This window comes from Rhamphochromis sp. 'chilingali' (assembly GCF_963969265.1).
Source record: "Rhamphochromis sp. 'chilingali' genome assembly, chromosome: 6".
Lineage (NCBI taxonomy): Eukaryota > Metazoa > Chordata > Actinopteri > Cichliformes > Cichlidae > Rhamphochromis > Rhamphochromis sp. 'chilingali'.
In genome coordinates, this window is record NC_137933.1 from 42,358,357 (window position 1) to 42,378,082 (window position 19,726).

Sequence of the window (19,726 nt, forward strand, 5' to 3'; positions counted from 1 at the left end):
TGGCTGGGAGCTGGGAGGGGGGCTCTTCTGAATATGACCCCCAGATACCCCGCTGTGGGCCCACGTCCGGTTCCGCGGACATCTGATAGCATCTCAGGCGCTGACATTAATGCCTCTCTCGGTTCGACATTTTGAATAATCGAGGCTGTCTGCCGTCATCCCGCCACTAGCTGTCAGCAGCACCGCCTGCCTGTCTGTCTGTCCGTCCGTCTTATCGTGCTCTTACATTGTAGAAAACAAGCTGTCCGTACAAGAGAGCACTTGATACTTTTTTATTATTACCAAACCGTTCCCATAATTACCCCATAATCATTATATAATCCTTTAACAAAGCCTCCATTGAAGCCCTGTCTTTTGTCAAGGCTGGGACACTGAATCTATAATTGCATTATTCAGTCTCTTCCACCCCCCTATAGAAGCATAATATATCCAAAGCACCGCGCACAGGCAGCCTGTAGTTGCAGTCGAGCCAGTGCGCGACGTCTTTCTGTCATGTGTCCTTTTTTTTCTTTACGCATCGCGTAAAAAAAGTTGTGCCAACTCGAAGTTGAGGTCTCCTGTTGGAAATCTCCCCTCCTCAAAGAAAACTCTTTTTTTCTTTTTTCACTCCGGGCAGGGATCGCTTCCACGGAGCCGTGCGTGGAGAGCCATCCGTTGCAGTCGCGTTATCGATCTGTCATATTCTCTAATAATTCTCTTCTCTCGCGCGTTCAGGCACAAATAATAAAGCGTTAAAACATCGGCGCGAGTCCCCGAGGAGCGGCTTTGCGTGTGTGCGCGGGGATTGGCAGCACAACGAGGCTTATTTACATTAAATACGCCACAAGGTTACAGCGCAGATAGATGAGCGTCATTTTTAGCACTCGTTACTCGTGTTAAGCGGCGCTCAGGACGCAGAGCAGGAAACACTCGTTTATCCCGGACTTTCTGCGGCGAGGAGCGGAGGAGAGGGACGCGCGGCTCACCCAAGGTAAGCGATCCGACTTTTGGGAGCGGGGAGTGGGGACCCGCCGGGCTCGGTGCCGGAGAGCAGCCCGGGATTCAAACGTGTTTGTGGGACTTGAAGGTCAGAAACTCTCGGAGGTGGGTGCGAGGCGCTCTTCCTCCTGCCGGGGGAGAGGCGCCGAGGAGCGGATTATGGGCGCGATCACCGCCGGGCTCGGCAGCTGCGACGCCGGAGCGGAGCGGCTCTTTACCGCGACGCTCACCGGGCGGGGAGGAGGGGGGCGGGCGGGCTGCTGGCCGGCGGCTCGGGGCGGCAGGACCGGCTCATACCGGCGCATCTGACGGGAAAGTGTCCGCAGGGAGGACCGAGCAGAACTCGTCAGAGGTGAGAGGAGCCGGGCTGGGCCGAGTCACCCCCCCGCACCCCCATGCTTAGAAAAATCACAGCAATTATCGGAGCACCAGCACGGACTCTAACCCGCGGCGGGTTTCTGCTCCTGAGCCCCGCGTGTGCGTAAAGTGCGCGCGGCGGCGGAACCCGCAACTTTGCTCCGGCTCCGAGGCTGGGGGGGGGCGGGCAAAGTTCCGGAGACCTGCCATTTTGTGCCGAGGTCGGCTTTGACCGACGGGGCACGTGCGTGATTGCGCACGGTCGCGCGCTGACATGGACATTTTTGGGAGCCGCTGTCACTGCGGTGTGTGTTTGTTTGGGGTGGGGTGGGGGGTAGTTACACACAGCTTCTCCTTTAAAAATCATCAGTTTTTAGGATACCTGTTTGGGGGGGGGGGGGGGGGGGGTTCTCAGAGGTCCAGTTGACCCCTGGGCGTTTTGACAGGGCTGTGCACCCCGCTGTCTGAAAATAGTCGCTGTTCTCTGACCTTTGCTGAAGTTGACGCAGAAACAGAAAGTTGCTTCTTCCTCGGATCGATTTGAGAAGAGCTGAGATGCTGTCATTATGTGAGGTACCTCAGGGCGGATATTATGACTGAACTGTCTGGGCGTAAACCTCTTTTGTCAGCTCCTCTCTGTCCCTCGCAAACATCACACGGACGAGTGTGTTTGGCCGTGCAGCTCCACATGTTGTCATTCTTTCTGCGTGAAATATTTGGGAAGACTCTGAGAAAAGGCCTCGCTCTGCAGGTCGGCCTGTCGGAGGAATTCCTGTGTGTGTCAGGCCTCGGTGGACTGTCAGTAATTTCTTTCATGTTCGTTTAGCTTTATAAAATAAAAATCATACAGGTTTCAGCCTCACATACCACTTGCTGATTAATTATCCAATTAATTCAAAGTGTTGTTGTCATTAAAAATAAGAATTCTCATGAAATATGCAAACATTATTTATCTTCACTTCACGGCAAATCACAGAGATTAATTCCTGTTTATGGGTGAGATGTTTAGTGTGAGATTTATTAAAGCAGAAACACACACACACAGATCTGACATTTTCCTGTGCTGCAACTTTCTGACCGATCGAGCTCGAAATGTGTCGTCGCCGGCCTCGCGTTAGTCGCTTCCCACCTGTGTCCATGTCAGCGTTGCGGAGGGGGGCCACGGGCCGTGACCGACAGCGGCGATACGCATCTCTCAGCCGCAAACGAGTGAGAAGGAAGTGATGAGACAGACGCAGGGGGAGAGGCAGAGAGGGGGAGCACGGCAAAGGATGGGATCCAATCCGTCCTCTCAGCTGCCTGTCAGTCAGTCGGTCCCGCGGCTGAGGAGACCCACTAGGCAGCAGCCGCTGTTGTCAGGCCGACACTCGCCAAATTATTTGACGTGCACACAATCGGACTTGTGGGAAAGCAAAGAAAAAAACACACACAGTGAAAATCAGAGACACCCGAGCGCCATGACAGGAACACACAAAACCACATGCATTACATAACGCAGCAGTCCTCAGGACGTCTGCGCAGGCGGTCGGACAGACTCGAGCGAGCCGCAGCTCCCAGCAGCCGCCTGCCTCGGGTAATTATGGGAGAGGGCTCCGGTGGTGGGCAGGTGGGATGGGGCCAGGTGCCGTCAGCAGCCACACGTTAATTCATATGTGTAGCCCGCCCCCCAGACACCCCGCCACCCTGTTCCTGTGTGGTACCTGCAGGGCAAGGCTGAGATGCTGACATCGTCCTCACTCTACTAACAAGGAGCGTGTGTGTGTGAGTGTGTGTGTGTGTGTGTGTGTGTGTGAAACACAGGCCGTGTCGAGCTTCCGTGACCTTGATTTTCAGAGTTCAAGCTAGAGAAGAAGAAGATGTTGTTGATGATGATCTGACACACACACACACACACACACACACACACACACACACACTCACACAATCAAATCTGGGATGTGAGCGACAGAAATGTTTTTTTTCTTGTTTTTTTTGTGAAATGAATTTTTCACTCAAACTTTTATCGGGAGCAGGAATTCTGAGTTTCCCCCCCGTGAGAAAAATTGGAGGATGTAGGAGGCGTTTGACCTGTTTCTCATAATTTAGCATTTTTTAGGATCTCATTGTGTTGATGGAATTTGTAAATAAGTAAACCTTTGAAACTGCGATGATTCCACATGTAAAGCACATATTTGTCTGTGTGCATGGGGGGAGGATAAAAGCAGCTCTGCGTCTTCTCTGTAAATTAACGGCAGTTTGAAAAATGAGCAGGAAATAAATTTGCTCTGAAATGTGAGTGAAGGATCGGTGTGCAGCTTTCCCGTGTTTGCCCCGAGAGCTCGATAAGAGTCGGGAGGTTGAGAGCTGGAGGAGCAGCGGTGCGGGGGTGGGTTAGAGGGGGGTAATCATGGCCGTCAGTTTGATCTAAGAATAAAGAGTGTGGGGCAGATGAGGCGCTGACAGACAGGCTCGACTCAGTCCTCTCATGCCGGGGTGCCATCGCAAGGAGCGTCTGCCTGTCTAGGCGGCCGGGGGGGTGGGGGGTGTTTTTGTACTTCAGATTTGGAGACCCGCCTGCTCGCAGGTCGCTCAGAGCCCAGGTGCTGCTGCGGCCTCGTCCTCCATCAGCAGCAGGAATGTGGTGAAAAACTGGAACGCGTAGCCGTGAGATTCCTCTGTTTGCCGCGGCTCCCCGCTGAGCCCCCCACCCCCCGCCCCCGGCGTTATTAGGGTTTTACAGAGTTTGGCTCCACTTTGGTATTATTTCTTTCTCCCTCAAAGTTCGTTAGCATTTTGGATTTAAGAATGCGGCGCGCGACGCCGGGGCTGTTTTCCCGTTTGATGTGTCGAACGGCACTGTGTTTTCAGCCGTGTCACTTCCACAGACAACAGCTTAACACAAACCGGCACGCACGCATCAATCACAGGTCCTGAAGCAGAGAATTGTTCCTGCTTAGCATTCAGCCGCGCTCGGCTAAGACGGTGGTAAATACCTCCACGAGATGGAAGGTTAGACCCACTTCACACACCGGCTCTGACTGCGAGGCGCATGTCATGTCTGCTCTTTAGCTGTGCGTCGTGGATGTGACCTCTGTAAACTTCCAGACCTCGGCTAATGAGCACGCCAAAGTAGCACAAGATGGAGGGAGAGAGAGAAGGAGGGAGTGAGGACTCCTGCACCTTTAATTATGATCAAGAGGTTTTCACCAAAGGACGGAGGCGTTCCAGTTCTGTTGCACTCGTAAATCTGGCCCCGGATGCCGTATATTGTGTCGAACGATTACTGTACACCATTATGGTGCATATTCGACTGCCTCTCCAGCACCTGATTTGCATAATTGGATCTTTAATGAAACTTGCCTTGTGGAACAAAAAATACAAAAAGAAAGATGAAAAAAAGTATGTGCGTGTGGGGTGGGGGGTACACACACAAACCAGCCCCCCCCCAATGTTTGTGGTGAAATAAAGAGTTTTCAGGAGGTGATGAACAGGAGGAAGAGGCAGCGAGTGACCGTCTGCGTCCCGGGCGCTCGCACATCAGCGGCACGGCTACAAATCGGATGAGAAGTGGCTGTGAAAGCTGCACATTCCCAGCCAGGTCTCGCGGGTTAAGACTACAATAGCGGGATATTCTGTGGCCCGGGGGGGATTTCAGCTCCTCTGCTGTCGACACTCGTTGCACCAACTTGTTACTCAGGGAAGATGGCTCTTTTGTAGGAGAGCCGATTCCACGCTCGCCTGCTGGAATTCCTCTGTTGCAAATATTTTGACAAAGACTAATCAGCAGCCGTTGTTTTTTTATTCTCCTTTTTTGGGGGGGGGGGGGGGCTGAGCTCCCTGCATCCTCCCGTCGGCCTTCTAGGCATGAAGGTTCAAATCCCACTGCTGCCTTTGCGACGGCGTGCGTCGCCCAAAACTGAGATTAAAAATAGAAATTCACGTTTTCACGAGTGTGTCATGAAAGAGAGGTGCTCTCTTATTTCTGCTCTGAGAGCGCCTCCACTCCAGAGTGGGACAGCTAATCGAGTGCTGGTGTCAAAAAACAGCCAAACGGCGGCGGTTTCTCCCTCGCTCTCCGTGTGAATGTGTTTCCACTCGACGTCTGTGGGAGTGGATCATGTGTCAGAGCAGTTTACAGGTGATTTGCAGGGCAGCGGCTCTACAGAGAGGTGCGTGGAAGGCGGGCAGGGTTCAAGTACCTCGGAGGCTCTGATCACGCCGAACGGAGCAATCCCAGCATCTGAGAGGACCCTTCAAACGCCTCCTTATCGCGCTCCTCGCCACAGCAGCCTCTATCATCTCTCTATCCAAATCATTTTCCCCCTCCGTCATCATCATCTTTTATTTCGCTGCTTCCCATCCCTCCTGTCTCGCTGCCACACCGGACGCCGGTGCAGTCCCCTCCTCATTAACAGATGTAGAAATCCTTTTTTTTACCCCGGCCTAATAACAAGATCAGAGTGGAAACTTCTTTACTTTCGGCCACAAATCGGAATGAAAAACGGCACACGTGATGACCTTTAATCACAATCAGATGTCTTTATTTTGTCCTGACAGGCTGGGTTTTGACCGAGCGCAGCTCGTGAGACTGCTCAAGTTAAATGTGCAGCAGTGGGAGCGAACAGACAGGAGGGATGATGATGTGCTTAACGGTATCTGTGGGCTTCCTCCTGAACACGCTGCTGCACAGATCCTGCGAGCCCGTGCTGATAAATTCAGTTTGATAAAAGGCAGCGAAATGCCGGCCTGTCTGCACACCTCTCTGTGAGCGCCGGTGCGTTCGTCACAGCCGGTGGAAGTCAAGCAAAGGGTTTTAATGTCACATCAGGCTAAATTAAAGACTCAATCGAAGGCCGTGAGAGCTGCAAGTTTTTATTTGCAGTGACAGTGGTGTGCTTCAGCCGTGGCTGCTGCTGGAGATTACCAGGCCCCAGTCGATGCAGGCAGTCGTTTTACATTTTCTATTTGTCTTTTGGGAGTTTTGTGATTATTTGCTGCTCGTTTTTAGCCTCGATGCTCATTTTGTATCTGATGACTTTGAGCAGGGGGAGGGTGTGTGTGTGTGTGTGTGTGTGTGTGCGTGCGTGCACGCTCATTTTGAGTCTGGCATTATTTTTCTAATTTGCTATTATTATTAGTATTAATCAAGAGAAATTAGATATGTGCTGCATTAATCATCAACCTTCCTAATATAGCAAACTGAGGGAGCATTTAAGTAAAGGCTGCATTTAAAGCACGCAGCCACCCCCCTCGAGAAGCCCTTTAATACCACATCGCTGTTCTCCATTTATGCAAAAGTAAATAAGTAAACCCAAAAGGCAAATGAGCATTCCAGCTTTAAACACACAGCCTTCTGTAAACGCCTGTCGCAGCCGCGACCGCGTCTCCGAGCAAAGCTGCCGAGAGGCAAAGGATCCCCACTGAGCTTTTTTTAATTTGAAGCTAAATACAAATGCTACCTGTTCTGCTTGTGTTTGAGGACAGGTTAGTCAGAAACAACTTCTTTCTAATTTTATGGGACATCTTTACTGTAAGCCTCGCTTAAATAGAAAACATTAGAACAGCTTCCAGACTGTGCAGGGCAATTAGGGAGGGGGTGAGGTGGGGGGTTCATCTTCTATTCATTTGATTTGTTCAGAGAGATTCCCCCAAAAATCTCTAAATAATAATCTGAGATGTTTCCACACAGTGAAGCAGGACCAGACAGGGCCGCGTCCACGAGCTTTTACTGTGGTGCCCCCACCCCACCCCAGGCTTTGGGGAAGTCAGAAGCGTCTTACAAACAAACCCCCAACCACACATTCACAGGTTGAATGATAGCAGACCTTTGCACACTGTTACACTCTTTAACACAGTAATGTTGTTTTTATGAGCTGCAGTGGTGCTGCAGAAAAGCTGAATGAATGCTCGCATTTTTAAGGAAGGCGCTGATATTTGAACACTGTCAGTGAAATTATCTATTTCTTATTTACTCCCACTGTAAGGTGAACACCATTTATTCTGGAAGCTTTTATTCTGAAAACAACAACAACAACCCAATTTCTGAAGCATCCTGTTATTGGTTTTTAATTGATTTCAAATGTGACACACTGCAGTATCTATCAGGATTTGACTTCAAACTTGAAGCTGAACTTTGTTTGTGTGAAACATTTAAGTTTCCTGCAGTGAGGTGACACACAGGTGTACCTGTCCTACTGACACTTCCTGTTTCAGTCCCAAAGCAGCCAATCAGCTGCGGATGGTAAACGTGATTTTAATGAAGTTCATACAGAATATTTGATCCTTTCTTTTCCCTTTTTTCCGTCTGTGCACACAAACAATTCCACCTGCTGTTTTATTTAATTAGGTACAGCAAACGTTACCTGTGTGTGTGTGTGTGTGTGTGTGTGTGTGTGTGTGTGTGTGTGTGTGTGTGTGTGTGTGTGTGTGTGTGTGCGCGCGCACACGTGGGGAGCTGTCAGTCTTTCATGAACTACTTTAAAAAGTGTTGTTCAAGGTGGGAACTAAATAGTGTTTATCTAGCACGTATCAGTGTTATTACTGGGGTCGGCTCTGTGATGTGCACGATTCCCCCGGCGACTCGCTCCTCGCTTTAAAATCTCTTTTTAAGTTGGGAGACGTTCCCGCCTCCACGCTAACACACACCCGAACAGGTCTCCCGCATTTTCTGACAGTTTCTCTCAAATCAGCGTTTTAATCTTCATCTTTGTAGTGGCCCACCCCGGCTCCCTTTCTTCCTCCTCCTCCTCAGCTTCCTTTTTCTCTTTGTCTTTTTCTTATTGTTATTATTTTTATGCGCCCCGATTGTGTTTTTTGCGTTCCTCTCTTGTGTCGTTAACAGGGAGAGTCGAGTGGAAGCGCTTCGAGTCAGGCTCGCTTGTCAGAAGCGAGCAGGGAGTCGGAGTAAACACGCAGAGCGTTTGCATGCGTGGTGTGGCTGATGGGCTCAGAGGGTGAGAGACAGACTGTACCCTGCATGCCCGCACGTCAGCGGCTTCATGTGAGATCCACTGAAGCCAAACTGCGATTGGTCGGCCAGGCGGCTGGTTAAGATTCAGATATCGGGCGAGCGTGTCTTTTGTCCCGCCCCTCCCTGAACCTGGTTCTGCAGGAGGGTTCTTCCTGTTAAAAGGGAGTTTTTCCTTCCCGCTGTCGCCAAGTGCTGCTCGTAGGATGTGATCTGATGGAATATAAATAACATTGAACTGAGCATCAGGATGAGTTCGAATGAGATATTGGTGGTTGCCAGCGAAGAAATGGATGTGCATGTTCCCCTCGCTGAGCGCCGCTTTTTCAGACTCCCCTTTCACACTGAAGCTCGTGGAGGACATCTTAAAGAGGCTCCATCATTTAAACACTCACTTCCTCCCTCCTCCCATCCAACTCGATGCTTCCACGCTCAAGGAAGTGCTTTGGCACAGAGGGAGAAATAAAGTCCACCTCAGATCTGCAGAGCAAACCTCTCCTGGTTGGCGATCGGCCCCCGAGGGCTCGTAGGCTGAGGCTACATCCCCATGAGAGGAGGAGGAAGGCTGAGAGCGAGGAAGGAGTGTGAACAAGAGTCGGCCTGACCTCGGGTCAGTGTGGGTGGGGTGGGGGGTGATGTTCACTGATATGAGCGAACGTGGTCACCTCCCTGCATCATGGAAGCTTCTTTACAAAATAAAAACTTTGCTTCATGAAAAAATGTTGTGACTGACGCGATCATGCTTTTTTAATAACAACTGGAAATCAGGCCATGAGTCTGAACTCTACAGAAGTTCACAGCGGTCATGTAGGAGCCGTGATGCTGATATGTTGTGTGTAAATCTGAGGTGTCGTCAGTTTCTGGCGGTGATCGTAGCTCCAGATTTACAGGCTGTGTGGCGTCGGAGCGAGGAGGGTCTGAGGAGGAAGCGGAAGACGTCTGAATTTATTTAAAAATTCTGTCCAGGATCGAAATGATGAAGCACAAAAAACGTGACGCGCTTCCTTTTTTCTGTGAATTTTGGAGGGCGGAGCTCTCCGTGAAGAGTCAGGGTGCAGGCGTCGCTCCCACTTAGCAGCCCTGACAGGTGATGTGAGCCCTCAGGTGTTTCAGCACGGCTTGCTGGCTGTACTGTACATACCTGTGTGCGTGTGTCAGGGACTGTTGGGAGGGGTGAGGTGTGTGTTTGGGGGGGGGTTGAATCAGCCATTACCAGCGTTCATGTGGAGCCCCGGCAGAGGTCAGTCTCCTCCTCGACACCCCTTTTTCATCCAATTTCTGAGGCTGCGGGCGGCCGCTCGCCGTGCTTTTGTTGCCGGAGGTAATCTGTGAAGTGATCTTAATTATGGAGGTTCGGCCTGTCCCCCCACCCCCACCACCTCTTCCTCCTCTCGCTGTCTCCTTCTTTTTCTCTCTTCCTCTCTGTACACGCTTTTAATCAAACAGCGTAGTTAGCTCGTAATGAGGGCGAAGGGAGCACGTGCGCTCCTGCTTACACATGCTGCGAGGCTTCGAGGAGAACGAGGAGGATGAGGAGGGTGAGGAAGGATGGGGAGGGGCGAGTTTCACTCACAGGTTTGCCTGGAAGATTTTTGCAAACATCTCTAACTGAATGTGAACTGGTCTGAAGTCAGTGTGATAAATAAACCAGCTAACGTGTGTGAGAGAGAGATGCACTTTTGCCTGACTGCTGCGTGCTGATTGGTCTGATTTATTTTCCTGCTGAATTTGTATAATTTATTTTAACGTGTTGTGTTTTGTCACAAACGCCACAAACTCTTTTCAGCTTCTGTAAAAGTAAAGTCCGGACTGTGTGTGTGTGTGTGTGTGTGTGTGTTGAGCCCTCGGGGCTGAAGTGGGAGGGTGAGGGGTGAAGTCGGGGCAGTGGGGGGTCAGTGGGGATCCGTTACATGTTAAACGGTCGAGGCATTGATGAGATGATCCGGCGAGGATTAGACCGACAATCCTGATGGACGCTGAAAAGGTGACCACATGAGGAGGGGCGCGTGTGTGTGTGTGTGTGTGCATGAGATCACGTGCACCCCTCACACAGGGTCCTGGGAGCCATTTCCAGGTCAGAGTGAGGTCAAAGGGCGGCTGAATGACAGTCAGATCAGACGTTGTCGAGTGTGATGATGTCACTTCTTCCTCATGGTTTTTTACTGCTTTGCAAACATTAATGAAGTTTTTTACCTTTCCTGTGACGTCGCCCGTCGTGCGATCGGCAGCTCGTCTCCTCTGAGCTTCGGTGGTTTTTTTCTCGTGTTCAGACTGAAGCAGATCGCCGACCTCGCACGCCGACCTGTTCCGTACGCGGAGCGTCGAGCTCTGCAGATCCGGCGGACTGAACGTCTGAAGCATCGACGTTTCTGGAAAATCAATTCCATTTGGACGAATAATTTTTTTCCTGGATTTTCCCAACGAATCATGAGAAATGTAATGATTTGTATTCATCTTCATTTACTCTCTGTTTAAGTCAGTGCAGGGTCAAAGGTCGCGTCTTTACCGAGCAGTGTTAATAAATGTTTTGCTGACAGTGGGTGACCGAAGGAGGATGCAGGCCGAGCTCGCTGTGCGCTCGGACCCGGAGCTTCATACGTCCAGCTGTCATTCCGCAGCTTTGCGTGTGGTGATGTCACAGCGAGCAGACAAATACCCCGCCCTGCAGGTCAGGGCAGCCATGTTCAGATCAAAGTCTGTATATAAAAGATGGTGGTAGCCAACGTGATGATTTTGGATCCTCTATGTTGGTTCTTTGGAGTGACACAGAGGCATCAGAGTGTGTGTTTGTGTGTGTCTGTGTGTGTGTTACAGTGAGGCTGCTAATTCCTTCAGGGTCAGGAGGCGGGGCTAGGGTTAAACGCTGTGGTGGGGAGGTCAGCGGTGATTAGCTGCCATCTGAACTAACGGCCGGATGCTGAAGAAGAAGGAGTGGGAGGGGCCAGCAGTGTACTCCCCCCCCCCCCCCCCCCCCCTTGTCCTTATATTATTAAAGGTTGCCTCCATGCTTAAGTAAGGCCAGGCAGATGGGCCTTTTCATAAATCATGCTTATAAGATGATTACAGGCGTCGCCGCCCAGCATTCTCTCCCCTTCGCCCTCACTACAGTAGCGCTCAGAGTTTTCCTCAAGGCCGGCTAATCTCGGCGTGTTTTTAAACCCACAGAGCCGAAGCTGAAGTCTGATTATTTTACTGACCCGGGGAGAGAAAGGAGACACCGAGAGCAACAAAGAAGGGGAGAAAAATGCAAAAGATAAGAGCGAGTGCCGCCTCCTCTCCCACTTGTTCTGCTCCCGAGCTCAGAAAGTTGCTCAGGAACAGGATGTTCGATATATAGCACTGTGTGTGTGTGTGTGCTGTTCCTTGATGTATGCGCCGTGTCAGGCAGTCATTGTCTCCTGGGTAAAGAATGATAGTTCAAATACCTAGCATCTCTCCCCTGGTGCTCCAAACGCTCGCCTTTGAAGTTTTTATAATCCATCTGTCATCTGCGAGCAGGGAGGGCACATGTTCTGTACCACTCAATTACCAAATTCTCTTTTTGCCAACTACAATGAAACAGGAAGCAAATAATATGGGCGACCCTGAAAAAAAGCGAGAGGGGGGAGGAGGGGGGGGTGAATGGAGAGAGAGAGAAAGAGGGAGGAATTGCTTGAAAATCCTGCGTTCCTGACTTTCTCACGCACTTGATTGTGTCCCCTCGCTGCCTCTCATAACAGGAGAACAAAGCCTGTTTGTTGTGGGTGGAATGCCTAAAATGCTTCCTACTGTTACAATTATGAAGAATTTGATTGAATGTGTATTGTTTCAAGGGCTTGGTGATTTTGATCATTTTTTTAAGTGCCTTAGATTGTTACTCGGCTTCCCCACCCCCCCATGAGAAATAATAAGCAGTCACCTAATCAGATTCCATTTGATATAAACATTTCATTTGTTATAAGGCCGGTCAATGTCGCGCGTGTTTTCCGCGATGCATTATTCATCGCGCACGCTCCGAGATGCGTTCTGAATGGCTTTTCTGTCAGCAGCTGGATGGAGTATCTAATGAAGTTTGCCGCACTTCTTGGTGTTAAAATCGTCTTTAATTGGTGAGCGCTTTGTTGTGCGTCGCTTTAAAGCCGTGCTGAGGAAAACTTCAGATGACTGCGTGGAAAATAACAACAGCGGCGGCTGCAAATTATGGCTCGGAAACATATTTCATTTACATACGCCGCAGGCCGCTTTTAAGGCGTCTACCTTTTAATTCTTTTTCATATTTAACACTCGATACAAAACAATAAGAAAGCCTCAGATCTGCGTGTCTGGTTCCTCGTTTACATCCGAGCCCCCCACCCCGTCCCTCGGCGTCCTCACCGGGAGGAAGATGAAAAGATTGTTTTGAGAAGCTCCAAAGGAAATTTGACGTTCTTTGGTTGCTTCTGAAACTTCCAATATTCTGCCGTAATTGTTTCGTGCACGTTATATATCTTCGTTTGGGGTGGGGGGGCTGGGGGGAGATGAGGAACGCGTCGGCCTCTTTCTTCCCAAATAAAAGGCAGCAGAACCCATCTGGTTGGGTGATCCACTGCTGGCCCTCTCGCGCTCATCGCTGAAATAATACTCCCTCTAATGACTCCCGCATATTCTGAAATCTCCCTTTTGAAATTGGTCTTGGCAGATTATTTGCAGGTACTTGAGTTGCATCTGTTTGCAATTTTGCAAATGTGGAAGACTTTAATGCCGGGCAGGGCGGCGAGCAGAGAAGAGGCTATTTTAATCCCTGGGATAACACCGGCTGTCGGCGTGAGGGGGCCCAGGCGAATGTCGGGACAGTACCTGCACGTATACCGGCGCTGACCCCACCCCCCCGATCCCATCCATCCATCTGTACCGTGTGGACGCTGGGGGTGAAAGCAGGAGGCCATCACGTACCCTCAGAAACAAAGGGCTCCTGTCCCTGCAGCCAGCAGCAGATTCAGTAACAGGTTCAGTTTCCAGAAGACGGAAATTTATGTAAATGTTATGATGCGCTGTGACAGCGGGTTGTCGCCACGGCTCACCCGGGTCGCCCAGTTAGAGTGAAAGAAGCAGTCCAGTCCGTTAGGCAGGAGGCTCTGGGTTCAGACCTTCCTGGGTTTCCTTGGTTTTCAAAATAAAAGAATAAAAGAACCCCTGTTTGAAGCTGAAAAGTCACTCGTGGTCTTTTATTTGGATCACGTTTAATTTTCAGCCTTTGTCTGACCACGAGCTCGTGGCGGACACTCGGCATCAACGAGCGAAGAGCAAGAAGCGCTGCGGGTTTCGAGCTCGTCCAGGTGCCGGGGCTGGCACCGTGGATACGCAGGCGTACCTGCACAGAGTCGCCCGGACGCGAGCTGCGTCGGCGTGCCCCGATGAGCCGCGCGCTGCATTCAGTCACTTACGACACGAATAACTGAGCGGAGGCCGTCGGTTATTTATGTTGTCCAGATAAAGTGCAGTGATTAGCGAGGCTAAACCAAAGCTGAAATGATTGTGACTTCAGTCCCTATTATTTCTACCATGTGGCGAGCAGCTGACCAGCTTAAGCCTCCCCCTCGCGCCCCCGCCCCCTCCCTCTTTTAAAGCTGTAATAAGGTGCCCTATTGTCCGATGGCAGGGAGAAGCGGGGCCGCGGCCGAGCCCACCCAGCTGACTGTAATTTCATAGGTGGTTACAATTACATTAATTACATATTTCATCAACAGTGTTTATCCAGCCGCGCGGTGAATGAAGAGGCCAAACTTTTAACTTTTGTTTTTGCATTTCTTGTTTCCCCCCTTTCTCCTTCCTCCTCCTCTTCCTCCTCCATTTTTTTTTTGTGGTTGTTTTATTAGGAGCGAGGGGAGGGGAGGTGCCAGAGGAGGAATTATGCTGAAAGTGTATGCCTTGCAACTTTTCCCCTCCCTGTTGGAAATGTTTATTTGAACAGTAAGCTCATGATTTGAATATTTGTAATCCATGCTTAAATTTACAGGCCAGATGAACTTTTTGGCACAGAATGGCAACCATAAGTAGGATTTTGAGAAAAGCTTTACAAAATTTTAAGCCATGTGCAAGGCTTATATAATTTAGAAGGGGGGGAAATATGCACAAATAAAACAGGCTCTGTCTTATTTACTTTACACTCGCAGAAAAAAATGCATCATATGGCCTCTGACGTACGGACGTATATGTGCGGATGCACGCGGAGTTGTGTCTTTGCAGGAGACTCAGCTGCTTGTGAGTCTGTGCGGGAATAACGTCCACCCCGGTGTCGGCGGGTGCCACCCATCGTGGAGGGGGAGGGGGGAGAGCGGGGTCAGCGAGGCAGGCGGGAGGAAAAGGAAGACTTTCTTAAATGATGCTAATCAGTCCGGAGGGGCCTGGCCCTCTCTGCCTCATCAGGCTGCTGTAATTCAGATGTGCCGAGAACCTGGAATTAAACGTGTCACTGTGAGGCGCACGTGTGTGTGCGTGCATGTGTGTGTGTGTGTGTGTGTGTGTGTGTGTGTGTGTGTGTGTGTGTGTGTGTGTGTGAGGGGTGTTTAGGGGTTAAGTAGAACCAAATTAGTCGATGGGAGCACTAACAGCAGCGGGAGCTTTCTGTGTGGCTACTTCTTGGTGAATGTCAAGATGATTTAGCTGCTCTTCTGCTCGCCGTCTGTCTCTGAGCGCCGCTCCTCCAATCACGGCTCCGGGCTGTCTGTTTGTGGCCCTCCATGCAACAAATGAATATTAAATCTACGCTGGGCATTTTCGCACAATGGCAGGAGGTTACGCTTTGAAATATGAGAACGGTTAGAGCCAGAAATCCTGCGAGGTAACATCACTAAAGTCTCACAGGAAGTTTAACATCTATAAAGTGGGGGGGGGCTCCTGACCGCTGGAGCCAGCATATGCGCTGTAATATATTTTAATCACTGTGGAGGACGCATAAATTAGGCTTCCTTTATTCGATAAAAGCTGTAAATAAAAGCCTGTTTGCTGATAAAATTAAAACTCTGAAGGAAAATGAGAATATTTGCACAATAATGAAATGAGGAGTGGAGGGGTCACAGGAAAACACTCGTGCTTTACTTTCTTTGCTGCTTCCTGTGAAAAGTCTAAAACATCACGTTGATGTGTGAACAGATTCTGGTCTGAACATATTTGTTTAGGGTTTCTGTACTCTTCATACTGATCTTCTTTCTGTGTGTGGCTGAATGTGGCTCACTGCGATCTTTCATTTGTGCTCTAGAACATTTCATGCTTCGTGTCATTCGGCGTCATCACCGGCTGTACCTAATGTTCAGGTTTTATTCATGTGGACCTGCTAAGCTGTCGCTGGGCTCCTGTTTCTGGTAGAGCCGGTGCTGCGTGCAGGTGAGGTGGCGGCGCTGCGGCTGTGCCGACACGCACGCACAAAATGCTGCGTGTGTTTGTAGTGCTTACAGTGCTTATCGACATTATTCATGCTCGTTTTTACAGCACGGGAAATTTCACGGAAAAATCACAGCTTCTTTATGTTCAAATGAAAAATAAATACATAATTAAAAATAATGCCAATTTATATTATTTATGTAAAGAGCAGTAAATAAATAAAAGGTTCCTAGTGATCAGTGTCTGCTGAGAGCGTCTCAGTGAGGCGAGTGTGAAGAAGGAAAACGTAGCGGTCGCTGTGAATCAGAGCCGGTTTGAGAGTAAAATGAGAGAGGTTAGTGTTGATGAGTGTTTCCTGTGAGCTCACAGTGAAGAGTGAGTGTGTGTGTGTGTGTGTGTGTGTGTGCGCGCGGGGACACCAGTTGGGCTAACAGCTGAATCATGGCTCAGCCGCTGCCCCTCGTAGTCCTTGGCAGTTAGCGGTGTGAAAAAGCCTTCTCTTTGAGGGCATTATATAGATTAATGTGCTGCGCCTCGGGCACACACACACACACACTCACACACACACACACCTCGCCAGGGAGGGATACTGACTCAGTGTGTGTGTGCAGCATTGGATTGTTGAGTTTACTGAGTGTGTGTGTGTGTGTGTGTGTGTGTGTGTGTGTGTGTGTGTGTGTGTGTGTGTGTGTGTGTGTGTGTGTAAGCTGAGAGAGAGAAGCTCGCCTGGTTGATTTTTGAATTATTTTTTTTATAAATCACTTATATATTAAAATTTGTTTTTAAGGTGGAAATGCAGTTTAGCGGTTTGTCTTTAAGGTGGAAATGCATTTCAGGGACGACACAAAGATATCGTTCCTGCTTTTCTACGCTGAACTTTTTCACCTCATGTGAGGCTTTAAGTTTATGCAGGGTGTTGGTGGGGGGGTCGTGTAGGGACGGCTTTCTCTGAAGGTATTTTTATGTGGATTAGGGGGTGTTTATGAGGACTGGCTGACCACAAAAGGGGGAGGGGGGTGTTTCTCCTCACTCTCTCTGTTTTACCCCCCCCCCTGTTTTCCCCTTTCTAGCCGAATTAGCTGTGAGTTTAGCGGAGTGCGATCAGGGTGTAGCTGAGCTGATTCACACACACACACGGCCGCTGGAAGCAAACGCAGATGGAAAAGTACAACAGTGTTCCAGCTGAAGTTACAGCTTGTCGGGGTAAACAGGACACTTCAACTTTTAAAGGCCTTGCTTGCCCCCCTTTTCTCATCTCGCTGGAAACTGCGCGGTGAAATTTATCGTATCAGGATTTAACGCGTTCCAGCCCAGATCAGTCAATCTGTGGGTGTTTCTATGACACCCAACCGTGCGTGCGCCACGTACATACGTGTGCACGTGGAGCCGGAGCGTGTGCCGGTATCTGCAGCCGGTGGTCTAAATAACCTACTTTTGTCTGACAGCGGCGCGGAGACACGGAGGTGCACATATGCAGAAAGCTATTTGGAAAGGCCTCCTCGTAGCTGTCAGCTTTTATTATGCGCTGAGGTGTCATGTTTGTTAGGAAGCTGAGTGCAGATGGCAGAGTGGAAGAAATGGATCACTAATTTTAACAATGATTAATGAACAGAGATGGAAAATGAATTACATCGGACTATTGGAGGCAAGGAATATTTTCTCTGAAAATGTTAACTTCGGCTGCCAGGCAGCCGGCCGTGCTGTGGGTGTTATTGAGGAGGGGGAGTGTGTGTGTGTGTGTGTGTGTGTGTGTGTGTGTGTGCGCGTGCGTGTGTGCGCTCTAAGGTGCAATTTTTCCCCTGCATCTTTTGTAGAATCAACACTTCACTGCTCTTGCCTATTACTTTAGTGCTCGCCTGCTTAAACACTGCCAGCTTCACACACGCTGTTGTTCCCCCTGTGTGTACTGCTCTAGCAGTTAAGGTACACACTCTTTAATAAGGTAAACACAGGAAAGGTTAGACTGTCTTAAAATGTTCCCTATTTTCATTACTCTGCAGTGCGCTTTATATCAAATCAGAGATGTTGCAGATTCAATCAAGTGTTAGCAGCTCGTGCCGAGGCGTCTGCCTTTAACCGCTCTCTGAGCGCAGCGTGTCTGCAGGTCTGCAGGCGGAGGCGTGGCCGGGGGTGTTCGGACTCCCTTTTTGTCCCTACGGGTGCAGTGTGTGCCTGTGCACCCCAAGGGTGCACCTGTGTGCCCTGAAGGCTCACGCATGCTCCGTTTCTTCTGCACTCGGGACACAGTCAGATATTCCGATGAGGAGCTTCGATGTGTTGTGACACGGTGGTGCAGAGGTTAGCAGCACAGTTCTGGGTTTGAACCTTGATGTGTTCTCGCTGTGGCCCGTGAATATCTCCATTTCTGCAGGCTTGCATTAGAGCGAGCCTTTTTATTTTTATTTTGTGAATGTTTTTGTAGCAAAATGTAAAAACGTTCAAACTGAAGCCTCAGCGTCTGTCACGTATTTGTGTGGTGCAGAATAAAACCAAGGCCCGACCTGCTTTAGTCTTAACACCACACATATCAACTCAGGCCCATCAAACCTGCTGCAGAGGACGAGTCAGCTTTCAGATGCGATGGCAGCCAGACCGCAGACCTGCCATCCTCCATTGTTTGTGATCTGAGGGGAAACCTTGGAGTTTCTGCCACTTTTTCCCCTCGCATCAGACCCACTCCCTCACCCCGTCGCCCCCCTCCCAGACGCGTCTCTGCCGATGTTCGTCTGGTGGGCGGCTGGTGGAACACGGTTTAATAGGTAGATGTGAACTATTTTGAATTTAATTAATCTCCTGATGAGAAAAAAGAGAAAACAGCAACTTCCAGCAACACAGTGTGTGTGTGTGTGTGTGTGTGTGTGTGTGTGTGTGTGTGCGTGTGTGTGTGTGTGTGTGTGTGTGTGTGTGTGTGTGTGTGTGTGTGTGTGTGTGTGTGTGTGCACGTTTGAGGAGACAGAGGGAGAGATCTCAGGTTACGGCAGCATATGCTAAGCACTCGGAAAACATACACAATGCCTTTGGTGAACAAGGTAGTCGGTATGCCCCTGGGAGCCAATTTGGATTGTGACTTAAGGCAACGTCGTGGCTTTGTGTGTGTGTGTGTGTGTGTGTGTGTGTGTGTGTGTGTGTGTGTGTGTGTGAGAGATTTACTCTTGACGCTCCATTGAAACAGTAGTGGTGGGTAAATCTGGGTGGCCCTCCTGCAGACCCTCCACATCTGTGTCCCCCCCGCCCCCCCTGCAGGACTGAGCCGGCTCCTCTCTGCCTGGCTGCTCCTCCGCACTCACAGCACACTCAGCCAGACCTCGTTTTACCCAATCACAGCGTCCGCGGTAACCAAACCCACCGCGGCAGACGACGGTATTGATCTGAGCGTGAGTGGCAGGCGGGGTACGGCGCGCGGCGTGGAGCGTTTAGCGCCTAGATTGAGGGTAAATATACAAAAAAGGAGATCTCGCAGATTCCCGTCTAAGCAAACTTTGACAGATTTAAGCAAACGTTTGAAATGTCACAAAAAATGAAATGTAAATCAGGAGCAGTTTAGTCAGCTGCGTCGAAACGGATAAATTAACTTCTTTAACAAAGAGCAAAGCTCCGCCACTTTTTAGGCGTTCCTCCTCGATGTGAAGTCTGTGCAGAGGAAGCAAACGCTGGCAGAAGCTCCGATATCTGCCAGCCGGGCTGCTCTAACAGGAAGTGCCGGCCTTTCTTACTCCGTGCTCTCCGAGCGCTCGTGCAGCGCGGGGCGTCGAGGAGCGGCGTGGGGCTTTTGCACTCCCCTCATCAGCCGTCACTGCAGAAAACATCATCATCAGAAGAAGAAATGAAAAAAGTCAGACACTGATGTGCACAAGCAATTACAGTTCATATATTTGTTAGATTATTCGTGTAAACGACATCACGTCTGCACAGGAAGTGCTGGGGAAAATAAAGCCGTGTGTCGGGGGGGGGGTCTTTGTCTGCTGTCGCCACCGTTACAAACTTGTCAAGCTTCAAATGTGTGTGACTGTGAATTTCCTGGTGTGTGTGCTTTGTTTACAGGCTCTTGTCGTCCCACCTTCTGTGAAGCTGTCGGCGCTCTTCCTGACACCCGGCGCTCGCTGGAGA

At 50.0% G+C, this 19,726-nt stretch overlaps 1 protein-coding gene across 3 annotated transcripts in view; it reads left to right on the forward strand.

Moving 5' to 3' along the window:
• The first annotated feature begins 357 nt into the window (after positions 1–357).
• The window catches only part of znf536 (zinc finger protein 536), a 202,873-nt gene continuing 183,504 nt past the window's right edge, over positions 358–19,726 (forward strand). For all 3 annotated transcript variants that reach the window (XM_080885953.1, XM_080885952.1, XM_080885954.1), the window contains exons 1-2: positions 358–970; positions 19,661–19,726. The exon at positions 19,661–19,726 is cut by the window's right edge and continues 16 nt beyond it. The gene's annotated coding sequence lies outside the window, so the exon portion shown is untranslated. The remainder of the gene's footprint in view (positions 971–19,660) is intronic.